This window comes from Marmota monax, unplaced genomic scaffold, assembly GCF_021218885.2.
Source record: "Marmota monax isolate L192 unplaced genomic scaffold, Marmota_monax_Labrador192_F-V1.1 WCK01_AAM20220418_F8-fsc00091, whole genome shotgun sequence".
In the NCBI taxonomy this organism is placed as follows: Eukaryota; Metazoa; Chordata; class Mammalia; order Rodentia; family Sciuridae; genus Marmota; species Marmota monax.
The window spans coordinates 1,340,891-1,357,413 of record NW_026692434.1 but is presented as its reverse complement, the minus strand read 5'-3'; the positions used below and the strand labels follow the sequence as shown (position 1 = coordinate 1,357,413).

At 31.7% G+C, this 16,523-nt stretch overlaps 1 long non-coding RNA gene across 1 annotated transcript in view; it reads left to right on the top strand.

Annotated features, from left to right (window-relative positions):
- LOC131424137 (uncharacterized) overlaps positions 1-14,414 on the top strand; it is a 32,793-nt gene extending 18,379 nt beyond the window's left edge. The window contains exons 3-5 of the long non-coding RNA XR_009226686.1: positions 8,201-8,286; positions 11,517-11,624; positions 14,141-14,414. This is a non-coding gene — a long non-coding RNA (uncharacterized LOC131424137). The remainder of the gene's footprint in view (positions 1-8,200; positions 8,287-11,516; positions 11,625-14,140) is intronic.
- The last annotated feature ends 2,109 nt before the right edge of the window (positions 14,415-16,523 follow it).

The window sequence follows — 16,523 nt, the reverse complement described above, 5'->3', positions numbered from 1 at the left end:
GTGGAGAATAAAAAGGGATATTAAATATATATATATATATATATATATATATATATATATATATTTTACACATACCTGTGGATAAGTAATTTATGCACAAAGTATTTAATGAAATCCCCAACAAAGTATGTTTACTTATGTATATATACCTACATAATGCACATGTATAATATATGCATAACATATATGTACATATGTTTATAAATGGAAGCAACAAAATGCTGAGACTACATAGAGTAAGTAAGGAAGTTCAAAATATTGTTACTGTGTTTGTTTCAGAATGCAATCTCATGAAAGCCAGATAACCTAAAGAGGCAGTAGAATTATTTATTTTTATTTTAAGAGATAATATTAACACTTTGAGAAAAGCTAGCTCTAAGGTAACTATGAGTTTAAATAATCTGGACAATGGACATCTCACGCTAGCAGCCTTAAATAAGGAACGTTTTTCTTTCTTTTCTTTTTTTCCTCCAAGAATTGTCATCATAGTAGTTTTATGTTAAGTATTTATGGCCAATTACAATGGGTAGAAAAGAGTTTAAACAGTTGACCTATGACCCTGTTTTCCCTAATTATCAGAGAAATTTTCCAGGGAAAAAGAGAGGTGGTGAAATAGTCACCTCTTTGTAAACAATGAGAGTAGACCTCTGAGTGAATTAACCAAGGACACTTGTGAAGAGAACCATTTTTATCTATTAAATGGTCTTCATAGTATGTTTCTGGTTTAAGCTTGTGCATGATAAACTCACTTAAGATATATGAATTTATGAAACAGCTCTTAGACAATATTGCATAAGCTATATGCTCTTAAAATGTAAAATGGCACTATTATATGGATTAAATTCTCCTTGCTGTATGAGATGACTAATAAAACTCATTAGTGATCTTATCTCCTAATCTGGGTCAGAGAAAACAAGCCCCATGTGGGAAGGGAAGGTCTTGAGAACCACCTGTGAAATTCTACACTTCTTCCTGTTTCTTTCGTACTTCTTCAATAAAGGTTGATACTGGGTAAGATCTTTAATGCATGGTAACTTGATTGGGCACTCTGATTATTTATGTCCTCAGATTTTGTTATAAGCAGGATTGTCCTTCAGTTCAATGAATGAAAGTCTTGTATTAGGAAAATAAAATAATGAATGTTTACTCTTCATCCTTGGTATAAAAAGATAAAAGACTTGAGGTAAATTCTGGAGGATAATCTTACCAATAGAATTTGGATGAAGTAGACATTGTTTGGCATCAATTAGCTAAGTCAATTGAGAGCAAATACAAGGCAAAAGAAAATGCAGCAAAAGCAATATATTCATCTGCTGTTTTACAGCTCTCAGGAAAATCTTCACCAGTACTGTCCAGTAGAACTATAATGTGAGCCATATATGGAAGCCATATTTGTAATTTAAAAATTTCTAGTAACCACATTTAATTAAGTAAAAGGAAATAGGTGAAATTAATATTAATGTTATAATTTATTCAATGTAATGCTTTCAAAATATTATTTCACTACATAATCAATATAAAAATCATTAGTATGCTAAACTCTATTAATAATTTCATACTGAGACTTCATAACCCAGATGTATTTTATACTTATAATGCATCTCTATTAAGACTAGCTATATTTCCAATGCTCAAGCTGTGCTCAGTATGTGGCTTGCAGTGAACGGATTGGCTAGAGCAGGCCTAAACTCTGGAAGGAAAAAAAAAAGAGAGAGATGAGAGTGAAAATGTGTAAGACTAATTTTTTTCTACCACTGGAATATTGTCTTATGACTTTTTTCTTTCTGGAGAGAGATACGTTCACAAGCAAATTGTAGCAAATAAGACCATCAATTGCCCCAAAGACTACTAGATTAGAAAGTCAGACGACTTCTGAAAGTTGAATGCACTCTATTAAACATCTCAGACATTATTAAGCAGACACTTGTTGAATCACTATTTGCATAGCTTCTTAGTCTTAATTATCAGGAAGGTACTTTTTGAATCGTAGATAGTATTGAACAAAAGGCATTATTTAGGTGAGGACAGGATTCCATGGAGGCAGCAAGCTTTTGTGAGCAGACACAATGCATCTGGATGATAGGGCAGGGATTTACTGCAGATCACATGTGGTTAGACCAACACAAATTCAAGAATAAAGAACAGTCCCATCTTCCATCCTTTGCCTCAAACTCAGTAATTCTTCTTAAGGGTATGGAATGCTATTTCTACAGGTAACATTAGACTTCTTTTTCATGAATAGATATTATATTAACATCTATTCATTTAACTTGTTGACATCTAGTTACTACTATGTGGGGAAAGGCTGGATTTCTATAGTTCTACGCACTGGGTATACCTTACTTCTTGTGAAGTCAGTTTCTATAAAAACATATATTATATTCTGGATATTAATGCCCTATCTGAGGAGCAGGTGACAAATCTTTTCTCCTGTTCTCTGGGCTCTCTCTTCACTCTCTCTTCACATTTGTAATTGTCTGTTTAGCTGTGAAGAAGTTTTTAATTTTCAGCTATCCAACTTAGCATATATCCAAAAGATTTAAAATCAGCATACTTCAGTGATGCAGCCATATCAATGTTTATAGAAGCAAAATTCACAGTAGCCAACCTATTGAACAAACAAACCTAAGTGCCCTTTAAAAGATGAATGGATGAAAAAATTCTGATACACATATACAATGGAGTGTTACTCATCCATAGATAAGAATGTCATTATGGTAATTGTCCATAAATGGATACAACTGGAGACTATCATGCTAAGTGAAATAAGACAGTTCCCAAAAGTAAAAGGTCAAATGTTTTCTTTAATATTCAAAAGCTATTTCAAAATAACATCTTGGAGGTACAAAAATATAGAGAAAAGATCAGTGTAGTAGACACAGGGGATTGAAGGGGAAAGGGGAGGAATGGTATGAGGAAATAACTGTGAAATGAATCTGACTTGATTTTTCTATGTACATATATGAATATAACACAGTGAATCTCACCACCATGTATATCTATAAGACACTAATTTAAAAAACCTATGAATAAACAGCAGGAAGAACAGTAGAATAGAAGGAAGGGAATAGGGGAAGAGAGAAGGAGAGGGAAAGGAAAAGAACAGGGAACTGAATTAGAACAAATTATACTCCATTTTTATGATTTTGTCAAAGTGAATCCTAATGTTATGCATAACTAAAAAGAACTAATAAAAGAAATAAGGAAAAAATTTTCATTATGATATAGGCATATGATGTACAGTATATCCTCTATTCACTTTCTTAGTCCCTGGGAAGGTATCATAGACGGAAAAATTTCATTATTGTTGGACAGAAATGACACATCAATTTTAAATTAATTGTGTTTGAAAAGTAATTAAATCATCAGATTCTCTGCCTCAAAGAGTGATGGTGAATCAATGTGTAGCAATGGGTTTGTTTGTTCATTGACAGAATTAAATAAAAATTTGACATATCAATGATAAACTATTAACTATAAAATATTTGGGAAATTTAATAACACTTTATTTAAAGTTTCTATTTAATAAAGTGCCTTTGAAAGGCTGGTGATGAAACTCAGTGGTAGAATGCTTGTTCAGCATGTACATGGCCCTGGATTTGACCCCCAATACCACAACAAATAAAATAAGTAAAAAAATAAATAAAAATGCCTATGGAACAGATTAGATGACAAACATGAATTTGGCCATTGAAAATCCTATAATAAAATGTCTCTACCAAGACATATACATAAGTTCAAGTAAAAGTGACTGAACAAAGAGTAGAGGAACTAGTTAAAGAATGTCACAATGTTAGTCACAGATATGTGACTACATATTGCAGTGCAAGGTCACAATAACAACCTTAATAGACAGAATTCATGTCCCCATTTAATGGCTCAAATCTTGGAGTTCACTGGGAAGTTAATAGGCATATTATACTGCATATTATCATAGAAAATGTATAATATCAAAAATATGATAAGAATTTGTAAGTCCAATTGGCAAATTACGCATAAAAAAGTTAAAGCTTCTGTCCTGTGATGAATTTGTAGCACTATTGGTGGGTGAGGGGACACTTTGGAAGAAAGGAGAAAAGACTGGGGTAACCTTATAAACATGATAATTGAACTTCCTACTAAAGTGACCATTGGTACTAGATATTATATATGTAATAATTTTAACAGATGTCCCTGGATTTTGATTGCTTACCTAAACAAACATTATTTATGGAGAATGATGCATAAACTATACAACTCTGGGGTATAAAACATAGATGTTTGATGTTTTAAACTCTTACTGTCTGGTAACCTTTACACCTAGAAACAGAATAGAAACCTTTTCTATTAGTTGGGGTAGAAAGGTCAAGTCTGATGTGGAAAGCAAGTGTCCAGGGAGTGAAAAGGGATGGCCTTGGTCTCTCCCTGCATTGTCTGGCTTTCTGATTGCTTGATCTTAAAAGCATTACTAAAGCTTGATATGAGAAAAATTCTCTTGGGTGATGTTAGTTCAGAGTGTTCTGTGTTCTGGAAACATTGATTTACTGAAAAATTCTATACTAAGAAGAGATTGATATTTAGATTACAAACTGCTATTTTTGCATATGGATTTTGAAATTTAGTTTTATTTTTCTATTTTTTATAGAGATTTCATATTTCCTTTGTGTTTTGTCTTGCCTCTAAAAGGACAATATAAAAACAAATGGAGTTGAGGTAACCCAGTAATGGGGTATAGGAAGGGAATATGCTCGAGAGAAAACTGGGAAAGCTGTTAATTGAGAGAAACAAACTGAAAATAAACACCTGACTGAGACCTTTCTGGCTTGCATTGAGTGGAATAAGAAAACTGAATGGGGGATATGGTTCTCTCTATATATTTAGATAGATTGTGGAACATTAATTTCACTGTAGAATCAATAGGTTCACTTGAAAATGTGAAAGGTTCCCACTGTTAAAGTTTATGGGGTAGGGACAAACTTGAAGCACTTCCTAAGGCTGGTGTTATTTGTTACATATTGTATAAAGTTTACACAGTGAACTTCAATAGACAAAGGTTTTGAATTAATCAAGACGTGGACTAGAAGATAAGTTTATTCTATAACTTTGTGTTCTTAACCAAACTTACTTGTTATTGTCTAATATTCAAAATTTGGAGGCCTCTATGGCTGAAATGCATATGTCATTGTTGTAGGCTAAGATGCCTCTTATAATCAATTAAAAAAAAGGACAAAACAACTCAAGAAGGTTTGGGTAGGACATTTCTGATACCTGATGCTATTGATTTCCTTCTTTTATGGGCTTAGCTATATTCCTGTTTGAAAGAGTCTATCTTGAAGGTCAGACTTAATAGTTTACTGAATTAAAAGTGAAGAAGAATAAAAAAGTGGGAAGAATAAAAAGTGGCTTCTAGATAGAGTGTAAATTAATTTACCCTGCCCTTCATTCTTCTTCATAGGCCAATTGATGGTAAGTATTAGGTATTGCTTCTCTGGAAATTCATCATTTTTTAATTTTTAAATCATCTTTCTTTGTAATATATCTGTGCTTTCCACTTGGAAAAAATAACAGGGTTTGGGGCTGTCATTTATTACTTGGAAGATATCTCATCCTCTGGAAGTTTTGGGGTGCAGTTTTGGTTGGTCTTTGCATTTCATTGCTTTTATTTCTTGGATCCCTTTTTATCTTGAGACTACTTTTCTTACATTTGGTGTGTCAATCTAGAAAATCTGTATCCAGAGAATCTAGAAATTTCTCAATCCATTTCTGACAACTGCATTTTGTAGTTGCTCAAGGCTTTTTGACAAGATTTGGGTATCATGCCTTAAACTAAAAATGGTAGGTTTTGTCTTGAGTATCTTTTCAGTATACCTCTTTTGAAAAGCTGTGGCAGGAGTTAGTGAATGGTTAGGAGTTTTGGTCCTCACGATTGTGGTTCCCAGCCAACTAAGCATTTATCCTAATCCACATTGTAATTTATTGTCTCCTATGACTCCATTTGTTTGGGTTCGCTGGCCAGCCAGGGTGAGTAAGTGAAATACCACTCCTATATTCTGGCAAACATTACATCATTTCATGAATATGTGGAATAGACAGGGTGTAATACTCTCTTTTCTTGATAGGAAAAAAAAAGCTTAATCAATGCAGAAACACTTGCTGGTTGGCAGTGAAGTCTGTATCATTGATTTAAGAATTCAGCAGTTACAGATACTGCTAGGGGTCTCTCTTGCATCAATTATTATGGAAGTCATGTCTTTAAATAAAAAAAAATCATATCTCTTAAATCAACTTCAGTTGGTGGTGATAACACAGTTGTAAAGCTTATTTTCCTTTGACTAAACACAAGGTAAGAGACTGTGAATCTTGTTTTTCATAAGAATTTATCAGGTTGTTATGATAACGTTAAATCTCTAGATTCATCAGGTGTGTACAGTTAGCATCTGAAACTTACACTTAAGAGCAGTCACTTCAACTTTAGTGTAATATATGGGAGAGGAAAAAAAGAATAGCACCAATTATTGGCTTTATTTAAACAACATTTTAGAGTATGTTTTGTTTTCTAACTCCTGCTCTTCCTAGTAATCCTGAGTAATCTGTGATGGGAATGAGAATAGTTTAGAAGGGGTAATTGTATGGACTGCCAAAATGAATTTTGTAGTAAGAGAAGTGATACAGACCGAAATAATCCAGATTCAATTTTGTTAATTAATATCAAAGCACTTTTAATTTTTTAAACTAACATGGGATGTAGTATTTCTAGGACTCTCAGTAGTCTTTCAACCTTTTTTTTTCCCCCCTACTCTTTTATTATTTCAGGGATAAGTCAAGACATATCTCCTTCCTTTTGCTGTCTCATCTGTCTCTTTGGCTGAGAGTAATCAACCTCTTTGGGATATTTATAGGGAATATAATACTATCCAAAATTCTAAAAAACTTTTAATAAGAATTATATTTTACAAATAATTTTCATCAAATATATATTGAAAAATGAAAATTTAATAAAATGTTTAAGAAGATTACAGCATGCTTTAAGATGCCATGGTATTTAATAATTATATTTTACTAAACACTATGTGACATTATGTCAGTATCTCACATGTATTTTTCATATTTTATTCTCTTTGTATAGATATTATTGTCTCAAGTTTGCAGAAAAAGAATATGAGACTCAGATACTATAAAATAACTCACACCCACTCACATAGTAAAAATCATGGCTAGGTATCAAGCTGCATCTGACTGAAACACATAATCTTAAGCACTATACTGCAGGGCCTGAAATAGCAATAAATATTGCATGTCATCAGCAATTTCAAAAGATCAAGCTACTATATACACACATCTGTCCTATGACTTTGTATTAATGATTTGGTATGGAAAATACATCTATTGTACATAAAACAAAATATTATTATGGTACAAATTTCTTGATAATTAACCCTAATCTACATAATTGAGGAATATAAATGGTTCAGATTTACAACCAACTATATTAAATTTCTATATTCTGAATTTCTTTAAAAAAAACTTCATTGTCAAATTTTGTGTCGTCTTAAGAAAATGTTGTTTTCTCCACTGCCTTACATGCTATCAATAACATCACATGGGGCCAATGTCTTTGATTAACTCCAAAACACTGGAACACTGTTAATTAAAAATTAGAATAATCACAAATGTTAATTAAGAAATTAAACTTTGACAAAATACACTACTGGGGAAAACTTATTGTACTTGTTTTTTCCAGTTAATAATACAAGAAAATATTTCCTTATTGCTAAAATGATACAGAAATAACTTGAGAGGGGCTGGGATTGTGGCTCATTGGGAGAGCGCTAGCCTCACACGGGCAGGTTCGATCCTCAGCACCACATAAAAATAAAGGCATTGTGTTGTGTCCATCTACACCTAAAAAATAAATATTAAAAAAAAGAAATAGTGAGAAAAGCTAAGATTGGGCATTATGCTCAAAGTAATTTTAAAATGTTGCACTAAATGATAATATAGTAATGCAATGAATCTCATGCTTTATCTCAATGTACTCTTTTCTTCTCTTGATTTATAAATATAACTAAAAAATTATTATTCAATTATTAAAGATGTCCTAATTTAATTTCTTTATTAATATTTAACATATGCCCTAAATTAAACATCTTAGAGTTGAACTGAACCCAGAAACACTCTGCCACAGAGCTACATCTCCAACCCCACTCCTTTTGGTTTTCAGTTAATACAGGGTCTTGATAATTTGCTGGGGCTGGCCTCAAACTTGGAATACTTCTGCTTCTGACTGCAGAATAGCTGGGATTACAGGTGTGTAATACTGCATCTAGATATTTTTAAAATGTGTTTAAATTGATTCTTCCACTCCCTACCCATAACTACCTTGTAAAGTAAATAAAGAATATCATGTTATTCTTGTTTTGAGGTGAAAACAAGAACAATTTAGGATAAGTAAACATGTATTTTAAGATCAACTTAAATAAACTTTATTGAGCTTGAAAAAAATTATTCACTTTCTAGTTCCAATTTTCTTTTTCACAGCTTCATTTCCTCTCTCATTTGCAAAGATAATATAGTTTTATAACTTGACTTTGTTTTTTCCTAACAATGGATACATGTTCCTGCTTTAGGGCTTGATGAAATAACCCCTATTGTTTCTTTTCCTTTACTGTCTTCTTTACCTAGGAAACCTTACTCATCTATAAGCTGATTCATCTCCATGTTTCCTTTAAGCAGAATTTATCACTTATTCATATTTTTTGCAGAAATTTGAAATGAAATTTATTTTCTGGTTCATGTATCCAAAATTACTTTAAAAATGTTTTTTTAAAATAATATCTACAATGGGAAATATGATGGTTAATGAAATATATAAAAATACTGCCATTACAAGTTTCCTGTGTTCCAACGACCATGAGCACTTTATTATGATATGCTCTTAACCCTTACCTGTTCCTGAATATGCAGAGAGGATATGGAAATTAGGAATTAAAGTGTCTTTTTGTCTTTGTATCTCCAGCACCAAACATACCTGTCAATTAATAGTTAATTATTATATTTTTATTGATTTAAAAAATAAATGACAGTTGAATGTGTTACAATTCTTATTATACATATACAGCACAAATTTTCATATCTCTAGTTGTATAAAAAGTATGTTGACACCAATTCATGTCTTCATACATGTACTTTGGCTAATTATGTCTATTATATTCCACCATGCTTGCTAACCCCTGTCCCCTCTCTAACCCTGGTATCAAGTATTTTCTTAGAGCAAAAATAATGTACTAAATCAATAAATGAGATGACATTAAACTAAAAAGCTTCCTCCCAGAAAAGGAAACAACCAAAAGCACGAAGAGCAAGCCTACAGAATTGGAGAAAAATCTTGCCACCTGCTTTTCAGGTAGGGTATTAATAGTCAGGATATAAAAAGAAGAAAAAAAAAAAAACTTTAACACCAATAACCCAATGAATGAATAGGCAAAGGACACAAAACAGACACTTCTCAAAGAAAGAAATATGAACGGTCCATAAATATATGAAAAGTGTGCAACATCTCTAGCAAGTAGAGAAATGCAAATTAAAACTACACTGAGATGTCATCTCATACCAGTCAGAATGGCAATTATCAAGAATACATGTAACAATAAGTGTTAGTGAGGATGTGGGCAAAAAGGTATGCTCACACTGCTGGTAGGAGTGCAAATTTGTGCAAACACTCTGGAAAGCCGTATGGATATCCCTCAGAAAACTAGGAATGTGCCACCATTTGTCCCAGTTATCCAGCTCCTCAGTATATATTCAAAGGTATTTATTCATGATACAGTGAAACAACCACATCATTGATTATAGTAGTACAATTAAAATAGTTAAGATATGGAGGCCACTTAAGTGCTCTTCAATAGATGAATGATAAAGAAAATGTGATACATATATACACAATGAAATATTACTCAGCCACATGAAAGAATGACTTTATGGCACTTGCTAGTAAATGAATGGATCTGGAGACTCATGCTAAGTGAAATAAGCCAATACCAAAAAGTCAAATGTTGAATGTCTTCTCTAGTATATGGAAGGTAATCCACAATAAGGGAAGGGATAAGAAATATAAAGATGAATAGAAATTCAGTGGAGTAATCAACAGGGAATGAAGGAAGTATGGGAAAGGAAAGACAATAGAATGAATCTGACACAACTTTCCTATGTACGTATATGAATATATGTAGTGAATCTCACCATAGTGTATATCCACCAGAAATTAATTTTAAAAAATACCTATGGGTAAATGACAGAAATATGAATGGAGTAGAGGAAAGGGGGAGGGATTAGGAAGAGAAAAGGGGAAACGGAGGTACTGGGGACTGAATTAGAACAAGGTATATTTCATGCTTCTATAATCATGTCAAAATGGATCCTACTGTCATATATAGTTAAAAAGAGCTGATATTTGTTTTAAAAAAGTAAAGTAAAATGATTAAAGTTAAAAATTACAATTAAGACAGAGTAAATCATTTTTATATAAATGTAATTTTTGTCATTTTTGCCTGAATCATATTGGAATTTATTTTAATTAATATTTTAAAAATTTAGATTTAAACTTTAAATTTAATAAACATTTTATACACCCAATACAAACTTAATAGCTAATAACTGTAGGGCTTACAAACTTAGGTATAGTTGTTTGTTTTAAATACCCTGGTGATTGAATAGCTAGAAGCCATAGCAGCTGTCTTACAAAAGAAAATGTCTAAAGAAGCAGAAGCTACTTATATGACTTTAGGGTTCTATCACATACAATATATTACTTCAGAGCAGTAGCTTCTGAAACTGGTCAAATAACAATTTATATTTAAAAAAATGTCTCAAGTATGTCAATCTTCCTTGCAATATTTGATATAAAAATGAAAATATAAATAAGGAAAAACTTTAGTGTCCAAAAGAAAAATTAGGTCAATATCTTACTATATTGAGACAGTTTTATCTTGGAAATGTAATTTTTCTTCCATAACATTTATTGCATATGTCTTCCATGTTATTGGGCATAAAGTTATTCAGTACTAGTGTTATTCATATTTTTTAAAAATAGTATAGTTCATTTACATTTTAGAATTCTTGTGGGTCCTATCTTGAAAACACTTCCCATCCTCAATACCTCATGTATCTGCAAATAGACCATAGATGTCAGTGTGTCCACATTGGAAAGAGCAGGTAGTGCCGCAACCTAAATTTCCCTGGAATTAATGAGTAATTGCGGGACTATTAATTGCTCAAAGACAGTGCACCAAACAGAAGTGTAGGCAAATACTAATCTTAATAGTCCATAAACAACTTAAATGGACTGTTATTACAGGACTCAACAATTTTACTTGGTATAAAAAAGTGGACACTGAAACAGAGAGCAACCTCAGAGACCTTTTGCTGTTGCAGTATAGTATTATATGGAGTTTCTTCTTAAGGAGAAATTGTTTATCTTTGTTGGTGATTTCTAAATCTTTCACTTACAATCTCTTTTTTCTTCTTTTTAAATTTCCCAGCAAGATCTGTCATCTACTCTCATGATTTCCATATTTAATTCTGAAGATTATTAAGTCTCCAGGAGTTACACATCCTACCACAGGATGAACACATGGAAAAGCATATAGGTAAAGTGTCATGTCCTGTAAATTACATTTGGGGCAGGTACTGCTAACATGTCTTCTCACATGAGTTATCACTGTGAAGAAATTGACCAATGGGGTGAGATGATTCTCCACTGTAAATCTGCTTGTTTTGTCTCATTTACTATACTATGCTTGATAGAGGACTAAATGACCTCTGGTGTGTCTAATAAAATTTGTAAGTTTTAGCTTTTTTAACTGTTTCTTTTTGTAAGTACAAGAATGTCACCTTCCAATATCTTTTCATGCTAGAAACTAGAAATCTCAAAGAGTGTATTTTAAAATGATAAATCGGGGTCTGTGGTTTTGGCTTAGTGGTAGAGCACTCACTTAGCACATGCAAGGCCCTGGGTTCCATCTTAAGCACCACATAGAAATAAACAAACAAAATAAAGTATTCTGTCCAACTATAACTAAAAATAAAATATTAAGAAATGATAAATCAGATCAGAAACTTACCATAGTGCTCAACCACCTCACCCAAAGTCATTTCTTAAAATGAAAGGATTAATTTTGCTCAAATAAAAATCTTTATGTCAATTTTCAAAATGATTTGTTACTATCTGTTCTAGGCCTGAAATTAAAAAAAAAAAAAAAACTTATTTGGTAAATTGATGAAAACTAATACAAAGGAATAAAATGAATCTTTTATATTCACAATGTAATGATGTAATATCTTCAGAAAAAAAAGAATGAAATACTGATACAAGAGACAACAAATGCTCTATGGTATTAGGGAACCCATATTAAAAATTCACCAGGCAACATGATTTTACATAGTGATTCCTAAAGGTCAACACCTGGGGGATTTCTGAAATCAAGAGTTCTTAAAGCAATTTTTGAGTGTGGAAATTATGTATTGGTTGTGTAATGGCATGCTTTGTCAAAACATTCAAAAATATATACTAAAAAGAATTAATATTATTACCTTAAATTGTACTTTAATATTATGTTTTTAATAAATAAATAAATAAATTATATAGAACATTATGAAAGTTCAAACTGGGAAACTTCCTTTCCTGAGAGTTCCTAGTTCTGGACCATGTCACACAAAAGTTTATGTGGTGGGACATCATTTTATATCTTGTCATTTGCATTTCAATGATTTCAAGGGTGATTTTAACTTGAGAAAAAATTTTCTATGTGTGTTGATTTTAGAGACTTTAGAATATTATCTCTAATTACATGAGAACCCTTCTCAAAACAAGTTGCTAAATAATATTTTGAGGGCTCATGATAGCTTTAAAATGATCCTGTAGCATAAGTACCCACCTCACTTCTAATGATCTTTAGGAACAGCAAGGATAAGTTTTGTTGGGTAAGAAGAAAAATAGCCAATAAACTGACAAGATGGAGAAGTGTTTGCATAAAAGCAAAAGGACTCTCAAAGATTTATAGTAGAATTTAGACTGTTTGCCTATTGTTAAATTCATCAGTATTCCTAGACGAAATGTGATTGAAAGAGAGAATGAGCATCATGCTGACGAAAATAATGAGGCAATAACATAAGAGACATCAACCCTTTTCCCCTTGATTGTGGATTCTTCTGCTTCCCAAGTTACCTTCTCACAATCTTAGCAGCAACACAATGATACAATTCTGGACTGAGGTTCAAGAGGGCTGGGGTATTGCCTGTGGTAACCTTATTATTGTGTTCTCCTCTGTCTCAATATCAGCATTTGAAAAATGGTTACACATGATAAGCAATTTTATCAAATTCAGTTAAGCAATTTGAAGCTAAACAAACATATTATAAGTTAAATTAATTCCATATAATTTCTAAAATAAGTAAATTTATTTGTTACAAAAAAAGATTTTAAACCACTTTTAAAGGCAAACTTGTAGACTGAAGAAAGGTGTGAGGTTAGTAGTATGATAATGAAATTTTATTCTCTTAAAGTAGCATCCCTGTAACATATAATTGCAAAATTATTATTTCTTGGAAAAATATCTCTAAATTCTATTTATTTTTATACAAATTAAATACCTTAAAGAAAAAAATGAAGCTTTAAAATTATTTAAAACTTAGTTTAGAATCAGCATTCCAGTTTTATCAGTCCTTTTCAAAATTTTATTACAATTGTTTAAAAATTTTTCTGATATGCTTATTAATTAGCCTTTTAATTTTATTGCTTCAAATCTAAAATTCAATTTTAATTTAGAGTTTCAAGCTGTACAAAAACAATATGATGTTAGAACTGGTTGTCCAATAAATTAGAGCTGAATCGTTTTTTAAATGTGTACAGAAATAAAATGAATGCATTTGGATATCACATTTGTTCCTTATCAAATTATCTTTTAATTCTCTTTCTAGTAACATCTGTTCTTATTTGAATCAAATTCAGTAATAGCTCTGGTATAGAGAAAGTGTGTATTACTTGAAGTTTTCATGTTGTAATAATGTTGTTTTCAGATTTATTCAGCTCAATAAATGCACCAATTGGTAAAATGGCAAAAACTAAACATTTTAATTGTATGAATTCCATGTTCTCTGCCTCCAGGTGCTGCCTGTATTTGCTAGTGCACTATTCAGAATTGCAGTATGAATTATTTTGCTACAATCATACAGTTCTGGCTTTCATGAAGAAATGTTTGTCAGTGGGATTGTTGGGGCTGTTTTAAAAAGCCAGTGAACAGAATTAGGAACAATGTATCAATTCCCATAATAGAAAATCAAAAATGCAGAATAAAGGGCTTCCCAGAAGATGTGATGTGTGATCTTTTTCAAAAATTTACTGAGCAATTGAACCCAAACAGCAGACAGCATACTGTAAACTAGGAAAAGATTATGTGTAAAATGATTCTTTACTTTTCTTTCTTTCCCCTACTCCTTCTCTCTCTCTCTCTCTCTCTCTCTCTCTCTCTCTCTCTCTCTCTTTCTTTGATTTCTCCTTTTATTCAGTTAGTTAACTTATTTTATCAGAACATTATACTTATGTGTAGTAATTGGGGTCATTTTGAGAAAATAATACATTAAGGAATTTGATTTCAATCCCCATTTCCACCACGTCTCCTCCATCCCCCTCTCTCCTCCCACCTCTACTCTACTGATCTTCCTTTAAATCCATTATTTATTAATTTTTACTGGTATTAATTTTAATTGGTATTTTATTTCTACATATACCTAAAGGTGAAATTCTTTTTGGTATATATATATATATATATATATGTATATATATATATATATATATATATATATATATATATAAAAACATTATTTTGTGAAATTTACTCTAATTTTCTTCCCTTTTTCTTTTTTCCAAATGTTCATAACAGTTTTATTTGTAATAGCAAAAATTAGAAATTACCCAGTTATTTTTGAAATGTAAATCATGAGGCAAATTATGATAACTTCATGTTACAGATACTTATAATAATAAAAGAAACACACCATCAATATGTACAGATTCATCAGTAGAATTATTATTATTATAATTATTATTTTATAAATCCAAACTCAAAAGTTTATATACTGTGTAATTCAAATTACATGACATTTTGAGATGCAAACATTTTGGAAATGAACAATGGATTATTGATAATTGGAGTCCAAGCAGAAAGCAGGCTAGGAAGACAGTGATTGAGATGATAAAATGACAGCAAAAGAGGAATCCTTTTGGTGATCAAACTATTCAGAACGATTTCTGTGGTAGCAGACACAACAAACAGACACATAGGAAACAGAGAGCTAAATTTACACACTTAAATGTGCACAAATGTATGCTGGTAACATTTTAGAAACTAAGATCAGTATATTGTGTCAAAGTCAGTATCCTAGTTGTAACAGTATTCCATAATTCTGTGTCATGTTTTTTTTTTTTTCCAGTGTGTGAAGAAGGTTTTTTTTTTTTTTTAAATTTCTATTAGTTCGAATCAGTTATACATGACAGAGGAAAGCTCTTTGATTCATTATATACAAGTGTAGCACAATTTTTCACTTATTTGGTTGACTTGAATTAGAGTAACACCATTTGTGCAATCATACATGTACTTAGAGTAAGGATGTTCTCATTATACCATTTTTCCTATCCTTTGCCCCCACCCCCACCTCCGCTTTGCCCCATCCACAGTTCCTCCACTCATCCCATGCCCTCCACCCCACCCCTTGTGGACTCACAGGCACTTGTCAGAGAAAACATTCGGTGCCTGTTTTTTGGGATTTGGCTTACTTCGCTTAGCATTATATTCTCCAACTCCATCTATTTACCAGCAAATGCCATAAATTCATTATCTTTTAATGCTTAGTAATATTCCATTGTGCTTATATATACCACGGTTTCTTTTTCCATTCATCCACTGTAGGGCATCTAGGTTGCTTCCACAGTTTAGGTACTATGAATTGTGATGCTATCAACATTGATGTGGCTGCATCACTACAGTGATAATACATATGCTGCTTTTAAGTCCAATCTTTCCTCTGTTTTTACAATATAATGCATATATTTCTGAACTGACAGTTTTGATCCTTTTAAAATATTTTAATTGGAAAAATAAACATGCCACTTTTAAAAATAATCACTAAATCAAAAAAAAATCACTAAATAAAATAATGTAACAATTATGAGACAATTAATTTCCTCTATACTCACAAATTCCATTATTTTTATAATAATGCCAGACACTGAGAATTTTTGTACCTCAAAATTAATAGGTTGAAACTCTAGTATCCAAAGTGGTGTTTGGAAGTGGGCCTTTGGGAGGTAATTATATAAGTCATAAAGGTGGTGACCTCATGATGGGATTGATGTTCTTACAGAAACAGGAAGAGATATGAAATCTTTCTCTCTCCACCAAATGAGGACACAATGAGAAAGGAGCTTCTATAACCAGGAAGAGGACCTTTCCCAAGAACCTGGCCATATTAGCACCCTGATCATACACTTC